Source organism: Lissotriton vulgaris, chromosome 4_1 (assembly GCF_964263255.1).
Source record: "Lissotriton vulgaris chromosome 4_1, aLisVul1.2, whole genome shotgun sequence".
Classification (NCBI taxonomy): Eukaryota; Metazoa; Chordata; class Amphibia; order Caudata; family Salamandridae; genus Lissotriton; species Lissotriton vulgaris.
The window spans coordinates 298,564,088-298,580,084 of NC_141691.1; the positions used below are offsets into that span (position 1 = coordinate 298,564,088).

Below are 15,997 nucleotides of genomic sequence, written 5' to 3' on the forward strand. Positions count from 1 at the left end.
TCGTGAGCCTCTATCACGAAAATTACTGTACCACCTTGAGGTGTCAGTCCGTTTTCTATAAGTTTTAAAGTTATAGATCTTCTTAAGTGGACCGGGATGATAATAGCATCCGGGTCTGTGTGTTCGGGAATTTGCTGAGTCGCATCTGCTGCGCCCCCAGTGGTTCTGTTATTTTCTACTGACATTTTTTTTTAAAAAATGCAGGCTTTGCAGAGTAGGTCTCCAAGGAGACAAAAATTAGGTGCACAATATTTTGGAACACTGTATCCTTCAACGTTGAATAAACCAGAGCTTTACATAGGAATCTCTTCCTACTAAGGTCGGGCGGATTTTAACCTTTCACCCACTCCAGACGTCTATTGGAGTATTTACAGGAGAAAGGGGTGTGAAATATGCACGACTGAGTTACTCTAGAAGTCTTGCGTTAGTTTATCGCCTTACCAAACGTTTGGGCGCCATGTAGTGTAGTTCCTAGTTTCCCACTAGGCCCTGCGCATTGGAATAACATAAACAGTAGTATCGACGTGCAACTGCTTATATTCCAGGCCTCCACTGACTATGCTAAACTTAATTGGGTTGTGTTACCAACTAGCTCAGAGGTCACTGGAAACTTTCTTCTCTGCATAGGAAGTGATCAGCTTCCTTGGCACAGACAAGAAGGGAATCAGTTTTCCAACAACCGTGCAACATGACAACTTTGCTCCTCAGATCAAGAGTCAATCTCTAGGGTCGTGTGAAACAATAGACATGTATTTCACTCAGTCAGTCTAGTGCAGTTTACTTTCACGAGATGTAGAGAATAGAGAGACGGGCGTTAGTCAATAAAGGGTTAACATTTATTGAACAGTCTTTCTTCTCGTACAAGAGAAATGTATTGCCACAATTGCAATAATTGTTATTATAAAAAGTACGTACAGTAAGATAAGTATTGCGAAATAGAACTGTAAAAGCATTGATATGGTTTCTTAGCCATACAATGGTTTAAAAGTAATAAAACATATATACAGTCATATATACATTAGGCTAACATACTCAACTGGTGCTTCTAACTAAGCCTACCCCAGTGTGCCTGACCTAAGCCTAACACGTGAAAGGGGAGTAAGGAAGTAGCTTTAAGTTAAGTTGGTTTTGCCAAGGTTTGTTTCAAGAATTCTCGTCTAAGGGTTTAGTCAACACCATACCTCTGAATAGAATGATGGAGGATTGGTATCTCCTTCAGGGGTCTCTCTCGATATCCCAGTCACCCGCGAGGGTAAACCGGAAACGCCGGGACTGGATTTCTCTGCACGAGAAAGGCAGCGACTTCTCTTCAGCGCGTCGAGGAATGTGGGGGGACAGCGTCCGCGGGCAGCTGGAATCTGCTGGATGTCTTTGCAGAGGGACGGCTGCTCGGCTCCTCAAGCGTACTGCACCATAGGTCGCGCTTTAGCGGCGATAATGGTATCAGCAGCTTCACCACCACAGGATAGCAGGCTGCAGCGACAGAGTGCTAGATTTACCAACACGGGGTCGTGCAGGCAGCTGGCTTCAGTAGCTCGTACAACAGGCAACAGGCATTGCTTAAGGCAACGTTGGTAATATTTATACCTGACAGGTGCCGGGTTTGACGCAAGTTTGCTGGACATAAGACGTCAATTAAAGATGTCACTAGGAAGTGATAGTTATCAGTTGCTCATTAGAGTTCTATTACTAATCAAAACATAGCAAGCGGGGATTTCCAGGTTTGCTGAGTTTTTATCTTGTTGAAGAACTCGGAGTGTTATCTAGGAATATCAGATAGTGACTACTGCTCTGTCATTGCACTAATTGGTCGCAAAGGAAGTGGCAGAGGGAACTATGCTGGAATGTGGCTCTGTTCTTGTGAGGCCAGAGATGACTTTTCAGAAAATCGCACTTGAACGGTTATGCCAATATAGGGAATAAATGGATTTATAGCCGAATAGGGGCCTAAGGTCACAGTATCGATCAGGAACCTAGATAAACACGCAACAAGATAGGCTGCTACTTTTGACCTCTTCCTTGGGTCATTTAGGCCACATACATTTATTGAAACTACCTTACAAGACATTGAGAAGTATCATAAAGAACTCTCCTGCATACCCAACTTGTGTTAACACTTCCATCCATTGTGCTTATCCAACCACCAATATCCCTTCTATCTTTTCTACCCTTAGAACAGACAACAAAATACATGAAAAAAATGTGCGCTAAGGAACTTAACCATCCTACAAACTGACACTGATTTTTAACCCCCTCCCCCACCCTCTCCACCCTTTCTGACCCCCCCTTACAGGCAAATAGGTCACCAATGACCTATGTGTGGCCGCTTCTGAGTTGCGTTAGTCGCACCCCTCTCCCACCCTCTCCCTGGCCCATAGTACAAATCCTACAGCAATCCTAGAAAATTACATTTTCCCTACAACCTCCTATTTTTTCCCCAACTCCTGGATGAAGTGCTGGGCTTTAACTTCCGACATAAACATCCCAACTCTTCCCTTTGTAATGACTTTCAGTTTAGCTGGGAACAGTAGGTATGCCTCTGACCCCAGAGCCTGGAACTGCGAGATCAGTTGCCTGAGCCTCCACCTCCTCTCAACTGTCACATGGCAGAAGTCTGGCCTAGAGAAGAAGGTAACTCCCTCAACAGTTCTTTTGCTGTCTGGTCTAGCTTTCTGAATAATTTCTTCTCGAAGCAGAAAGTTTCCCACATATACTAAAATTGCCCTGGGGAAGGTCGCTTTAGAGCCTCCTTCTGGCCCATATGTCTTCCGCTGGACAAAGGGGAACCTGTGCGCCCTCTGGATCTCCGTCTCCCACTGCCACTGGGACTCAGGAAATGCACCTTTTAGTAGGTTGATCACAAACCCTCTAGGATCCTGCCCCTCAAGCCCTTCTGCCACACCCAAAAGGCGAACATTGTTACGTCTTTGACGATTTTCAAAATCCTCCATCTTCCAAAGGAAATCGTCTGCCCTCTTCTCTTGTTCTGTTTTAAGTTCCCGAAAGCTACCAAAATCATCCTCCATCTTGCCAGTCCTTTCCTCTACCTCAACAACTCTCCCAGCCAATTCGTCGTATAGTTTATTTGTTTTCCGTAGTGTTGTTTGTATCTTCTTGAAGTCTTGCCTTGTTTTCCGGCTTGTCGATCTTGCTTCTGTTTGTATTTGCTTCAGCATATTGAACACCATTCCAAATGGGTCTTCCTGCCTTGGGGCTGCATCTTGCTCTTCCCGATAAGTATGTGATGTCGCTGAGTAATCCCAGACCAGTCGCTTCTCAGCTCCCCTTGTAGGCGACCCTCCGCGTCTGCACAACCTGGTCTGTTTCCTCTTTTGCGTAGAGTCTTTGCCCATGTCTGTTCCCGAGGAGGTAGTGGCTGACCATGACTCCTCATCGTCTTCGTCTTCCTCCTTTTCAACCTCCTCCTCTTCTGATATTTCTTCTTCATGCTGCATGGAATCAGAGTCCTCATTTACTGAAAAGAAATGTTCCCCCTCCAGGGAGCATAGATCTTCCTTCTCCCTAGGGTAGCCGCCTGTCGTTCTTGCTGCCACCAGGCCTACAGAGCTTCCCCATGAGTATTTAGGGGTTTTAGATAGTAACTCGGCTTCAACCTGCATTATTGCCACCAACATATCAGCATTTCCTTGCCCCCCTGACTCCCCCTTACCAGCACCCAAATCTTCCTCAGTAATCCCTGCTGAATTTCCTGGGGATACCGTCTTTTGCAGAGCCTCAGTTTCCCCTTTCTCACCAGCGCTCGTATCAGCGGTATACACCTGTTACAACGCATTTTTTACAACGCACTACTGTTACAACGCATCTATTACAGCGCAGATACTGTTACAACTCATGTTTTTACAACGTATTTTTTTACAACGCAGGTACCTTTACAACGCATACCATTACAACGTAAGTATTGGTAAGTATATAATTATATTTTAAATGTTATATGTTTGGGGTAAAGGGGTATTTTTAGGGTTTAGGGTCAGTTTTGGGTTTTAGGGTAAAGGGGTATTTTTAGGGTTCAGGGTCAGTTTTCAGTTTTTGGGTAAAGGGGTATTTTTAGGGTTCAGGGTCAGTTTGCGTTTTAGGGTAAAGGGGTATTTTTAGGGTTCAGGGTCAGTTTTCAGTTTTTGGGTAAAGGGGTATTTTTAGGGTTCAGGGTCAGTTTTTACTTTTTGGGTAAAGGGGTATATTTAGGGTTCAGGGTCAGTTTTTCGTTTATGGGTAAAGGGGTATTTTTAGGGTTCAGGGTCAGTTTTTAGTTTTTGGGTAAAGGGGTATTTTTAGGGTTCAGGGTCAGTTTTCAGTTTTTGGGTAAAGGGGTATTTTTAGGGTTCAGGGTCAGTTTTTAGTTTTTGGGTAAAGGGGTATTTTTAAGGTTCAGGGTCAGTTTTTAGTTTTTGGGTAAAGGGGTATTTTTAGGGTTCAGGGTCAGTTTTTAGTTTTTGGGGTACAGGGGTACAGGGTAAAAATAAATTAAAATTCATTTTAAATTAAATTAATTAATTGAAATTAAACTAAATTAAATTACTTTAATTTATTTTTGGGGTTGAGGGTCAGTTTTGAGTTTCTGGGGTACAGGGGTACAGGGTAAAAATAAAGTAAAATTAATTTTAAATTAAATTAATTATTTGAAATTAAATTAAATTACATTAAATATTATTTTTGAAAATTAATTTATGATTATAATATTAATATTAATATATACTTACCAATACTTACGTTGTAATGGTATGCGTTGTAAAGGTAACTGCGTTGTAAAAAAATGCGTTGTAAATACATGAGTTGTAACAGTATTTGCGTTGTAAAAGATGCGTTGTAACGGTATGCGTTGTTACAGTCCGCGTTGTAACATCATATATCCGTATCAGCGCTCTGCCCGGCAGGCACTGAAGGCACTGAAGGCGGTTGTCTAGCAACGGCTACCTCGGCGTCCAGCACGTCTCCTGCTGCCGCTCCTGCTGCTGCCCCTGCGTCCTCGAGGATGCTTTGTTGATTGCTGCTGATGTCGCTTTCCTCGTCGCGGGGGCTTCTCGCCGCCGGTTCTGCTATCGCTGGGCGCGAGGTAAAAGACTCCGGTAAGGTAGGCTGCCTAAGGGGGGTTCCTCTGTTTTTAACTTTCATGCTGCCTTTAGTCCCAAGCTTTCCTGGCACTTTTGAGCGCAAGTCCAGTGTAGCATTATCATCGCCGCTGACTGTCTTCCCCTTTGAGTCCGTTTTTTTCTTTGACGGGGGTGCGATCACCTTCCTGATCGCACCCGGATTCTTCATTGGCCCCAGAGTCTTTTGTGATGTAGGTGTCTCCGGCTCAGTGGGGGTCGTTTTCGTGACCTCAATCACATCCTTCGCCTTCACTTTGTCGGTCCTCGCAGGCCGGGGTGGCATTTTCAGGAACAGTGAAAGTACTGAAGCTTTAATTCTTCGGTTGGACACAGCCTTGACGTGTGGCAGCAAGCTATTAACAAGGAACCTTAGTTTACTTTTAAGCCTGGCAAACTCGCAAATCACACTGCCTCTAAGCCAGACACCAAATGGCTGCGGTGTAACAACAGATAAGCACTCTCCTGCTCCAGCAAAAAGAGAATCATAGGCCATCAGGGGGGTCTCGTGCTATCGCTATAGCATTCTGCTACTGCTTACTGGTGGGAGACAGGTTTGGTGCGACCGCTCACCACAACCCTCCCGCGGCCATCTTGCCTGTCCAGCAAGGGAATATTTTAACTAAAAAAGATAGTGCTGTATTATCCTGTAAGACCATAGTACATGTTCCAGAAATACAATCCTGGCACCTGTGGATTGCAGCACCTTTTATGCCTTTCACTACAGTGGCAGTGAAAACATGCCTTTGGACCTACCCTGTGTAGTCTGACAGCAGCAGCTTGAACCCTGCTGTACAGTCCTATCGAAATAACCATTATGAATGATTTTAAATATCAAATTTGCCACTGTTAATCACAACTTGCCCACTCACAAGATTGGGTGCATAATAGTTAAGATTGGAACAAGTGTGGCATTAGAAACGGCATGTGCCCCCAGTGACTATGGCTAAAACAATGTTCCCACTGTTCGGACTGTATCTGGCATAAAGTCAAGGTATGGGTTATGCACCTTAATTCATAACTTTTGACCTGTACCAGCTACAGACACCATTCAGACTTAGCTTTATATTGAATTAAAATCCAATCTAATTACAAAGTTAAATGTGTATTACATGTAATCAAATTTTTACCTGACTGAAATCACTGGAAGCTAATCTGCATTATCATGCCAGCAGCTGCGCACTGTCCTTGGACTGAATGAGGCGCCAGTGATGCTCAAAAAGTGCTCGAAGAGCAGAGGCAACGACCAAGGAGTGGGGAAGTGTTTTCCTTCCCTGGCAGGAAGACCAGTTGAGGTGGGCTCAGCAACTTAATTTACTTCAAAGAGACATGTCCAGCCACAAGTAAATGTCTCCAGAGCTTCATCTGGACCAACCTTCTTCAGATATCCAGCATTTGCTTTCAAGGCGGTGGCTACAATTTCAACTGCCAACCAAGCAGGGAGGAGTTTTCTTCTCAAAAAGTAACAAAGTCCATTCAGAGTGGGGACTTGCAAGACGTTTCCATACATTTACTCAATATAAGTGACAAGTCCCTTTCTGAGATGGACTTAGAAGTTCCTCATACTTTTTGATTTCCAAACTTTCCACTTTGAGTAGCCGGCCAGGGCTTGATTGTGGTTGGCATCAAATCACCGCTAAGTCCCGGTCAACTGCTTCCATGGGTTATCAGTAGCGCTTAGTGACACCCATTTCTGCTGTACACTGAGTGGTCCTTATGGTCTTGTGGAAACAGGGAGATACTTTGTGTCCCTGGGATCTCGTGGACAGAAGGCCAGACAACCAGCCCTTGGAAAGTACTTAGGGACCTGGGCCATGATAGTTGGCACTTAGCTGCAGGCCAGCAACGTCTAGGCATAACCCACCAAGTGATAGTCCTCTTCCTGGAGCACGACAAGCACTAGGCCACCACAAGTGTGTGTAAAATTTCAATTACAGTCCCTCCTGCCTTAATGATTTCTTGTGTCACTGTCCTAGCATTGAATCACCGAAGTATAGTTCCAAATCCAAAAGCATCTCTAACACCTTTGAAGATGTGATTGGCTCAAATGGCCAACTTTGAAATTTACAGGGTCTCTCTAAATAAGGCCGTCTGCCATCCTACCCAGGGACGTGTGATCACTATCTTTAGTGGGGCCAAGACCCTGCCCCTTGGAATCCAGGTCCCAGTTCCACTCTCACGTTACCATCCCAGATAGGCCACTCGGAGTCAGAGGTCTGCAGTTTTCCTTGAGCCCCTAGTTTATGGACTTCTATCAGGAATGCAGAGATGTAGCCATCCCCCCCCCAACCCCCCCCAGCACCCAGGTGGGAATTGGAGACTGGATGACAGGCACACAGAATCATGAGGGTGGAAATATCTAAAGTAAGGTTTTTAGCATGGCATATTTGTGATGTTTTATGCATTTTTATTTGTTCTGTTAATATTCATATATTTTTTATTTATTGCAATCATTTGAATGAATGTGTATCTTTTAAGATCCATTTTTGAGGTTGATTGACTTGACTTGACTTGACTTGAATGGAATCACCCAACACTTCCTGATGACACACATTTATTATCAATGAGTGGTATCGGAAAGGAGTTACCAGCTGAGCTGTGAAGGGTGTGATTTTTAAAGGGGCGTCACTGAGGCCCCTGCCCCGCAGAGGCATGTGTCAGCTCCAAACTAGTCTCCACTTCAGCAAACAGGGATTCAATCTGTGGCTGTCCTGTTACAGACGCAGACGTCTGCAGTGCATAACTAAAAGAGGTTTCATAAAGTACGGTAAATATATATAGTACTGCAGAGGAAACAAGCCAGTGAAGACCCATCCATGAGACAGTAATATCACAGCAGGACTAAAAATAGTTGAATGGCAAAGCATAGTTAGCACATGTGTAAACATGCACCAGAATGCACCAGAATATAGGCTTTCACAGTTACGAATGAATTGGTTAACACACATTATAGAAACAAAAACTGGCCTCCGCCTCGGAGTATTCAAAGATATTCATATCATGTAAAGTCTGGCACTCTCTGCAAAAATGCTGCTAAAACACAGAGATGCACCTGAACCCGGAGTGACTCATCATGAATAAATACATACAAAGTGGCTCAGTGCCCCATCCTAGTGTTTTAACCAAAAGAATGTTGCAGTCTGCGACTTGTAGCTACAACCTTCACGCTGTTTATAAGTGCTCATGTTCCAGCATACAGTTTGCTTTTCCAGTGCTTAATTTGTAAAATATTAAGTGCCAGTGCTCTGACCCGGATGCCACTGCAGCTTGCACCACCCATCGCCCCTGTCATCGCTGCCAAAACAACTGCTAACCATCTCTTTCACATGTAAATGTGACAGTTCAGATTTTTACAGGTCCCCAAAGCTAAAGGAATGGCTGGGGAGGCAGGTATTACTAATTTTTTTATGTATATTATTTTCTTAGACAACTGTTACACTGCTCATCTCTAAATTACATGCACAGCGCCACCTTTTGGCAGATTGCCCTAAGTGTGTTGAAAAACCGGAAACCAATTAAGTTCCAGTGATCAGCACCAGAAATCTCCGGCTCAAATTAGGCACTGCAGCTTTTCCCTTAAACACACATGACAAGCTTGCATTGCAGATATGCAACATGGAAGGTCACAGGTTCTGTGCACAGATGTAAATGTAAATGTAAATGTACAGGAATTTATATAGCGCAAATCACCAACTGGTCTTAAAGCGCTTGCTTAGGGAACCCGTCCTGGTATTCCCCTGTGAGATAACCCCGGCAGGGTATCCGCAAGGTGAAAGCCAGGCATCCCACCGTGAGGGGCCGTTGTGATGCTCCTATAACGCAAAAAAGACCTCAACCACAGTATCCCATTGTATGTATATATCATTGACGTGCATATTTACTGCCTGTTCATAAATCCTACAAAAATATAAGCAAGCCCATAACCCATCAGGTTTTATCGTGGGCATTTCACTAGGTTGCACAAGTAATATCTGTACAAGGACTCACCAGAACAATGCAAAGAAGCCTCTGCCTGAGTGTTTCCTCATCACAACATTCTGCGAGTTCTGATGCAATTATGTATGTCTCATTAGGAAGCAATGGGAGACTGTAATGAAACTGCTAGTTGCGTAAAAAGGGGGGTTTGCCCTGCAGCAGGTGATGAGAGAAGTGTGAGGAGAAATAAACAGGGTTATGTATATGTTGATTCACACTACCTTGCTCGAGCATGTGTATTCACAAAGTGGGCAGTGTCTGGTGGTGTTCTTCTGTGCATCCATTTTTAATGTCCTCACAGACGTCTTCAGATCATAGCTACCAAGTGTCTCAATGCCACGCATGACGCATAGAGCCAGGCTAGATTTTTTACATTTTACAGCAGGTCGAATGCTGAGGTTTTAGAGCCCATAATTACATATTTAAAACACAAGTTCAAGTCCTAGAATGGATAGTGCTTGGGCTGTGTGCAGAATCAGATAGAACAGAGCCTTGACCTCACTGGGAGAATTGGACAAGCTGCTAAAATTTGAGATCTTACCTTTTCAGGTCTCAACAAACCAGACAGCACAAGCTATCAAGATCCAATAGACCTATTGCAGGCTTACCAAGAACATACAGTGAGCTTACCATGGCCATTGCCTACTGTTGGTTGGTGTCAGAAATGGGTTTCCTGATTGACTGAGGTAAGCACCCAGGCCTCGGCAGGAACCACTACTCTAGTTAGGGTAAGCTAGATAGACACTAAAAAATAGCCTGTGCTCACATTCTGATAGCTTGGCACAAAGCAGCCAGGCTTCTCTAAACAGGCAATGTGTAAAGTATTTGTGCAGCACAACCACATAGTAACACAATGAATACACCACAAAAAGACTCTACACAGGTTTAAAAAATTAGATTATTATAAACAAAACATGACCGAAATGACAAAAATCTAATGTATAGAAGTTGAGATATTAAATATAAACAGAAAAAATACAGTAAAGCGCTTAGAAGCAAATAGAACTAAAAAGGTTATTTTAGGTCATGTTGGACGAGTACAAAGTCAAAGTACGGGCTGAACTCGTGGAAGTGCGTCGCGGCTACAGGACCCATGCCTGTCCCGGTGAATAAAGTACCTTTCCCGATCATAAGCGATGAAATGCGTTGATCTTCTCCCTGCCATGAAAGAAAACATTTGTTGGTTCTGGGTTACGCTATCTGGTCGAAGCGTTGAAGTCGAGTCTTTTAATGAGAACGTCGGATCAGAGCTGCATCGTCACTGACCTTCACAGCCAGGTCTTGCATTGTTATCGAGCGATTCATGGCTGACTCTGGATCGGCTCTGCGTCACGTCAAAAGTCACTTTGTCGGTTTTGATCGCCACAGTGGTTACGATACATTGATTTTGTAGCAAAACTGGTACAGAACCCACTTCTCACGCCCAGATCTTGGAGAGGGCACCTCAGGCAAAGGTAGGACTCACTGAAGACAGAGTCTAGCTGCACCAGCAGAATGGCAGGAAATCATTTGTGTCCCTGAGACTTCAGAAAACAGAAGACAAGCCAGCAAGCTCTTGGATAACACTTGAAAGAAAGATAGAGTCCAGCTCTCCTACAGCAGAGGTAGGGAGCAGCAGGCAGCAGTGCAACAAGCACAAAAGCTGCCCTGCCAGAAAAGCAGTCCAGTTCAGTCCTTCAAGCAGCACAGTGTATGATTTTAAGGGGTCAGAGACCCTGCATTTTATACCAGAAAGTGACTTCAAAGCAGCTCTCTGAAGTGTGCAAGGATCCCTTTCAACACAGTTCTGTCTGCCAGGCTATCTGTGAGGAGGTTAATCAATGCTTTGTGTGAGGGAAGGACACTGCCAATTGAAGTGTGTCAGCCCATCCCATTCCTCCCTACAACTTCAACTTCTAGAGGGAATGCACAAAGTGTAGCCGTCACCCATGCCAGAGATGTATTGGAGAGAGGTTGTCAGGCAAATACAGCAATAATTCCAGAGAAATATCCTCTCTGTAAAAGTGGCCTTTTTAAAACTGTAATATTAAATCCAACTTCCGCTAGATGCTTCTCCCCCTGCTAAATACTCAATCTGTGCTCCTCATTCATATACTTTTACACATGCCCCGATGGGTGTATCACCCTTGTGTGCTGATCACTATCTCTCTCTCTGGGGTCACTCACTCTCACTCTCTTTCTCACTCTCTTTCTGGTGTGTTTCTGCCCTGCAAAACTCCCCACACACTTCATGATATCTCTATCGTCTGCTTCTCCTCTGTGTTGCTCTCTCCCTTGCATGCTGCTTTTCCCACCCTCCTCTAGTTAATACCCCTCCCACTACTCAATTGTTCCCCTCCCATTGCAACACTTCTTTAATTTTAGTTTGCATTTTCACAGTCAGAAAATTGCATACTTTTCTATACTGATCCAGTAATAGTGGTGCCCCCCATCTTGCCCGTTTCAGTTCACAGCTGGGAACAGACGTTGTGTCATGAAACCATCTGTGTTATTTGCTGATGATGTGAAGCATTGCCTAAAAGATTTTTATTTTTTGCCAAATAGCACTGTCAAAGCCACTATGTCCAAAATGGAAGCATATTGTGTTTGACAATTTTTGCTAGGAAATGTTTCCGAACTGTCACAATCTAGGGACTTCTATGTGTGAGCATGAGCTGCTCTACTTGGTTTAGTGCATACTTCCAGCTCCCTGCCAGAGCCTATGGACTCTTTTCATCTGCTGATAGACATCCGTGGAGAGCAGAGCACAGCAAGTGGTAGGATAATCCAATGTCACCCGTTTGATTAGTACTTTCATATTTCAATACGAAACTGGAGGCATGTTTATTTTATTTATTTATTTATTTCGATTTGTATAGCGCGTTTTCACCCGGGGGTCTCTAAGTGCTTGTTCAGGGTAAACACTGGACATTACAGGACAGGCAACCAACTTACATCACGCCCCATGCTCCTGTTTTTAGCATCCGGCGAAACGGCAATAGATTAGACTCCTTATGGAGGTGAGATGGCAATTTATTCCATGCTGCAGGAAGCATAGTCGAAAAAGCATGCCCGCCCAAAGTGGACAGGCGGAAACGTGGGCTGACCAAAAGAGTAGCCTCTGATGAACGTAACGCCCTACCAGGAGTGTAGCAAGACAGTCGGGCTTTAATATAACTGGGCGCATTGCCATATACTGCCTTGTGTGAAATACACAGACCTTTAAACATTGCTCTTTGTCTGATAGGGAGCCAATGTAGTTGGCGCAGGAGGGACGAAGCATGCGCACTCCTGGGCTTCCTAAAGATCAATCTGGCTGCATCGTTCATAACTGTTTGCAGTCTTGAAAGTTGTTGCTGGGGAAGCCTTACATAAAGAGCGTTACCGTAATCCAGCCGTCCTAAGATCATAGCGGACACCGCGCTCCTCAAAGTATAGAAAGACAACAGTTGGGAGATTTTCCGAAGTTGCCTAAGAAGGCCGACACATGTGCCCACCACTAAAGACACTTGCTTCTTCATAGACAGATTGCCATCAATGTGGATGCCCAGACTTGTCACCACGACTACCGGTACTGGACTCCTGCCCAACTCCTTGGGCCAGAAACGATCGTTCCAAGGGTTGCCAGAGATGGTTTATGAGCCCCTTTGCATCACTCTTACACCACTCAACCTGGTGCAAGAGCAACGCAAATGAAAAATGAGGTTCATGAAGCCATGAGAGGCCACCTTAAGTGACCATGCATGGCTTCATAAATGTGGAGTAATATAATGCAGCACAAATCACAATTCATGCAAGTAATTGCATTACTCTACACCAAGGAGGTGTTTCCATGGGCATTGCATGGGTGTTCCCACGCAACATCTATGGATTTTGACGCAGTCCCAGATTTGCAAGAACTTCTAAACCTGGGAATGCGCTCCCAGAAGAGGAGTAACAAAGGGGAATATCTTTATTTCTCACAGCCTTTCATGATTGTGCCCCTTCCTGCAAAAAAACAGTACTAAATGCAATACAGGCACCCTTGAACCATGGTGCAAGTGTTCCTGCGTTGGTGCTAGCCAGCCCATTGGGCGCCAAAGCAGGGGGAACATTCAGGATTATGCTGTCTGCTTTAAATACAGCGCATTCCTGCCCTCTCCCAGTGACTCAGAGCAGCAAAGTGACTTGCTGCACTTGGCCACTTTTCATAAATATGTTCTGAGTCTTGTTTTTTATCGGTCTTGCAATTGTTCCTCTTAAGAAAATACTGCATTCATTGTCCACGTCTGACTAATTTTTGTTGGAATGTCTTTAATCTGCCTGGTAAAAACATGGGGCACTGAGTATTTATAATTGGGGTGGGTCGGGGGGGGAGCATGATGTTGCTTTCATAGCTGACCCTCCAATACCTCTGTTTTCAACATTTTAATGCTGAGAGTTAGAGTGTGAAAAAGACTGCAATCGATCATGGTATGTCAAGCTCAAAATATCAGCCGATTTCTGCGAATATATTCTATGTGGAATAGAGAACAAACGGATACTTGTTGTTACTTTGACTTTCACAGCGCTTTTTAAATAAATAGGATGATGAATATTATTGTTTTTAGATTTTAATTCTGTAAATTGAGGAGTACCAGAGATGTATCAACCTCCTTATTAGGGCTCGGGCCTCCCCTACACGTAGTGTAGGAGGAGCTTGCGAGCTCTTTAGTATTTAGAAAAAAAAAAGTTTCAGAAAGGACTCCGGCTGGGACATTCCTTAGATTTTTATGGCATCTGCCTAGTGATTCGTCTTCGCTGTGCTGTGTATTCAGTAGCGTTGACGTGATAGGCTGTATGCAATGTACGCGTGCCCGAGTTGGCATTTTCTGTGCGCGAACGAGCACGGGAGAGTGATTAATCTTAATTAGGAGCTGTCAGAGTGCCCGTGTAATGCAATCCAGATGATGCGAGCGCGTTCACAGCGGTGAGCGCGTTCAATGTAAAATGACGAGAGGCAGCAGGCGAGGCTCACAGAAGATGACTCATACATGCTCGTCCAAACTGTAGTTCTTTTTTTTTTCGTCTCTGAGCGTGGAATGCGGCCGGATTCAAATTACAAACCGAGCATTTTTCGTATGCAAAAGTCTTGTTTAGTAAGCAGTGAGAGAATAAGTGCTTTGCCCGATATCACAGGATGTTTAAGCCTCCCGCCAGACTCGAACCTGCTTCCCTAACTTCTAAGTGGCCGCTTTAGCCGTTAAGCCACACCCTTCGATGACCTGATGGGCACTTGGGCAGTTCAGATTCTAGCATATTAATTACCTTTCCTAGGATGACAAAGTGGGGCTGATTTTGCTTACTTTTATGCAAAAACTGTTTCCGAGCAACTTGAGGCAGTCAAAAATGCCCAATTTGTGCTGTCGCAAAATGCACAGTATTCACAAACAAGCAAATGGCAGGTTTCTGCAAGAGCAAATCGAGCACGGGTACAGACAAACGGCCCAGGCATATGCACCGCCATTGTGGCGATTGAAGGCAAATCAAAGTAAAGGATTTGTCCTTAATTTACTAACTTTTGTCCTTAATTTTGTCCCTAATTTTGTCCTTAATTTACTAACTACAAACAGGAGCACAGTACAATACACAGTTTTCAGAGAAAACTGTTAACACGATGCCGATGTAACTGGCTGGAATTATACAAAGGGATTATAATGGCAGGAAAGAGGAGGAGGAAGACGCTTACTAATACAGTTTGTCGGAGTGGCGCGCGCGCGAGGCAGAGAGCTGAGCAGGATGACTCCATGCCACAGTGTAAGCAGTGCTTGAGGGCAGAGTAGTGAGGGCAGAGTAGTGAGGGCAGAGTAGTGAGGGCAGAGTAGTGAGGGCAGAGTAGTGAGGGCAGAGTAGTGAGGGCAGAGTGCAGAGTAGTGAGAGCAGAGTGCAGAGTAGTGAGGGCAGAGTGCAGAGTAGTGAGGGCAGAGTAGTGAGGGCAGAGTAGTGACGGCAGAGTGCAGAGTAGTGAGGGCAGAGTGCAGAGTAGTGAGGGCAGAGTGCAGAGTAGTGAGGGCAGAGTGCAGAGTAGTGAGGGCAGAGTAGTGAGGGCAGAGTGCAGAGTGGTGAGGGCAGAGTAGTGTGGGCAGAGTAGTGAGGGCAGAGTAGTGAGGGCAGAGTGCAGAGTAGTGAGGGCAGAGTGCAGAGTAGTGAGGGCAGAGTGCAGAGTAGTGAGGGCAGAGTGCAGAGTAGTGAGTGCAGAGTAGTGAGTGCAGAGTAGTGAGGGCAGAGTAGTGAGGGCAGAGTAGTGAGGGCAGAGTAGTGAGGGCAGAGTGCAGAGTGGTGAGGGCAGAGCAGTGAGGGCAGAGTAGTGAGGGCAGAGTAGTGAGGGCAGAGTAGTGAGGGCAGAGTAGTGAGGGCAGAGTGCAGAGTAGTGAGGGCAGAGTGCAGAGTAGTGAGGGCAGAGTGCAGAGTAGTGAGGGCAGAGTAGTGAGGGCAGAGTAGTGAGGGCAGAGTAGTGAGGGCAGAGTAGTGAGTAGAGTAGTAAGTGCAGAGTAGTGAGTAGATTAGTGAGTAGTGAGTAGAGTAGTGAGGTGAGTAGTGAGTAGTGAGTGCAGAGTAGTGAGTAGAGTAGTGAGTAGAGTAGTAAGTAGAGTAGTGAGTAGTAAGTAGAGTAGTGAGTATTGTATTGTATTGTATTGTATTGTATATTGGATTTATATAGCGCTTATCACTAAGGGGTCTCTAAGCGCTTGCCTTGGGAACCCGTCCTGGCTTTTCCCTGTGAGATAGCCCCTACAGGGCATCCCCAAGGTGAAAGCTAGGCATCCCGCCGCGGGGGGCCGTTGTGGAGATTAAGCAAGCTTAATGCCCAGAGTTGCAGAGTGTGAACCCATGATTAGGTCAGGCACCGAAACGAGAATTATCGAGTCCGTGGACATTTGAGCTCAAGACCCTGCCGCGTCAGGAATTGAACCCTGGTC

The 15,997-nt window shown here is 45.0% G+C and overlaps 1 long non-coding RNA gene across 1 annotated transcript; it reads left to right on the plus strand.

Moving 5' to 3' along the window:
* The first annotated feature begins 3,105 nt into the window (after positions 1 to 3,105).
* On the plus strand, positions 3,106 to 5,704 carry LOC147718672 (uncharacterized). The gene is made up of 3 exons (XR_015310000.1): positions 3,106 to 3,771; positions 4,878 to 5,430; positions 5,660 to 5,704. It is a non-coding gene; the product is annotated as an uncharacterized LOC147718672 (long non-coding RNA).
* Positions 5,705 to 15,997: the final 10,293 nt, after the last annotated feature.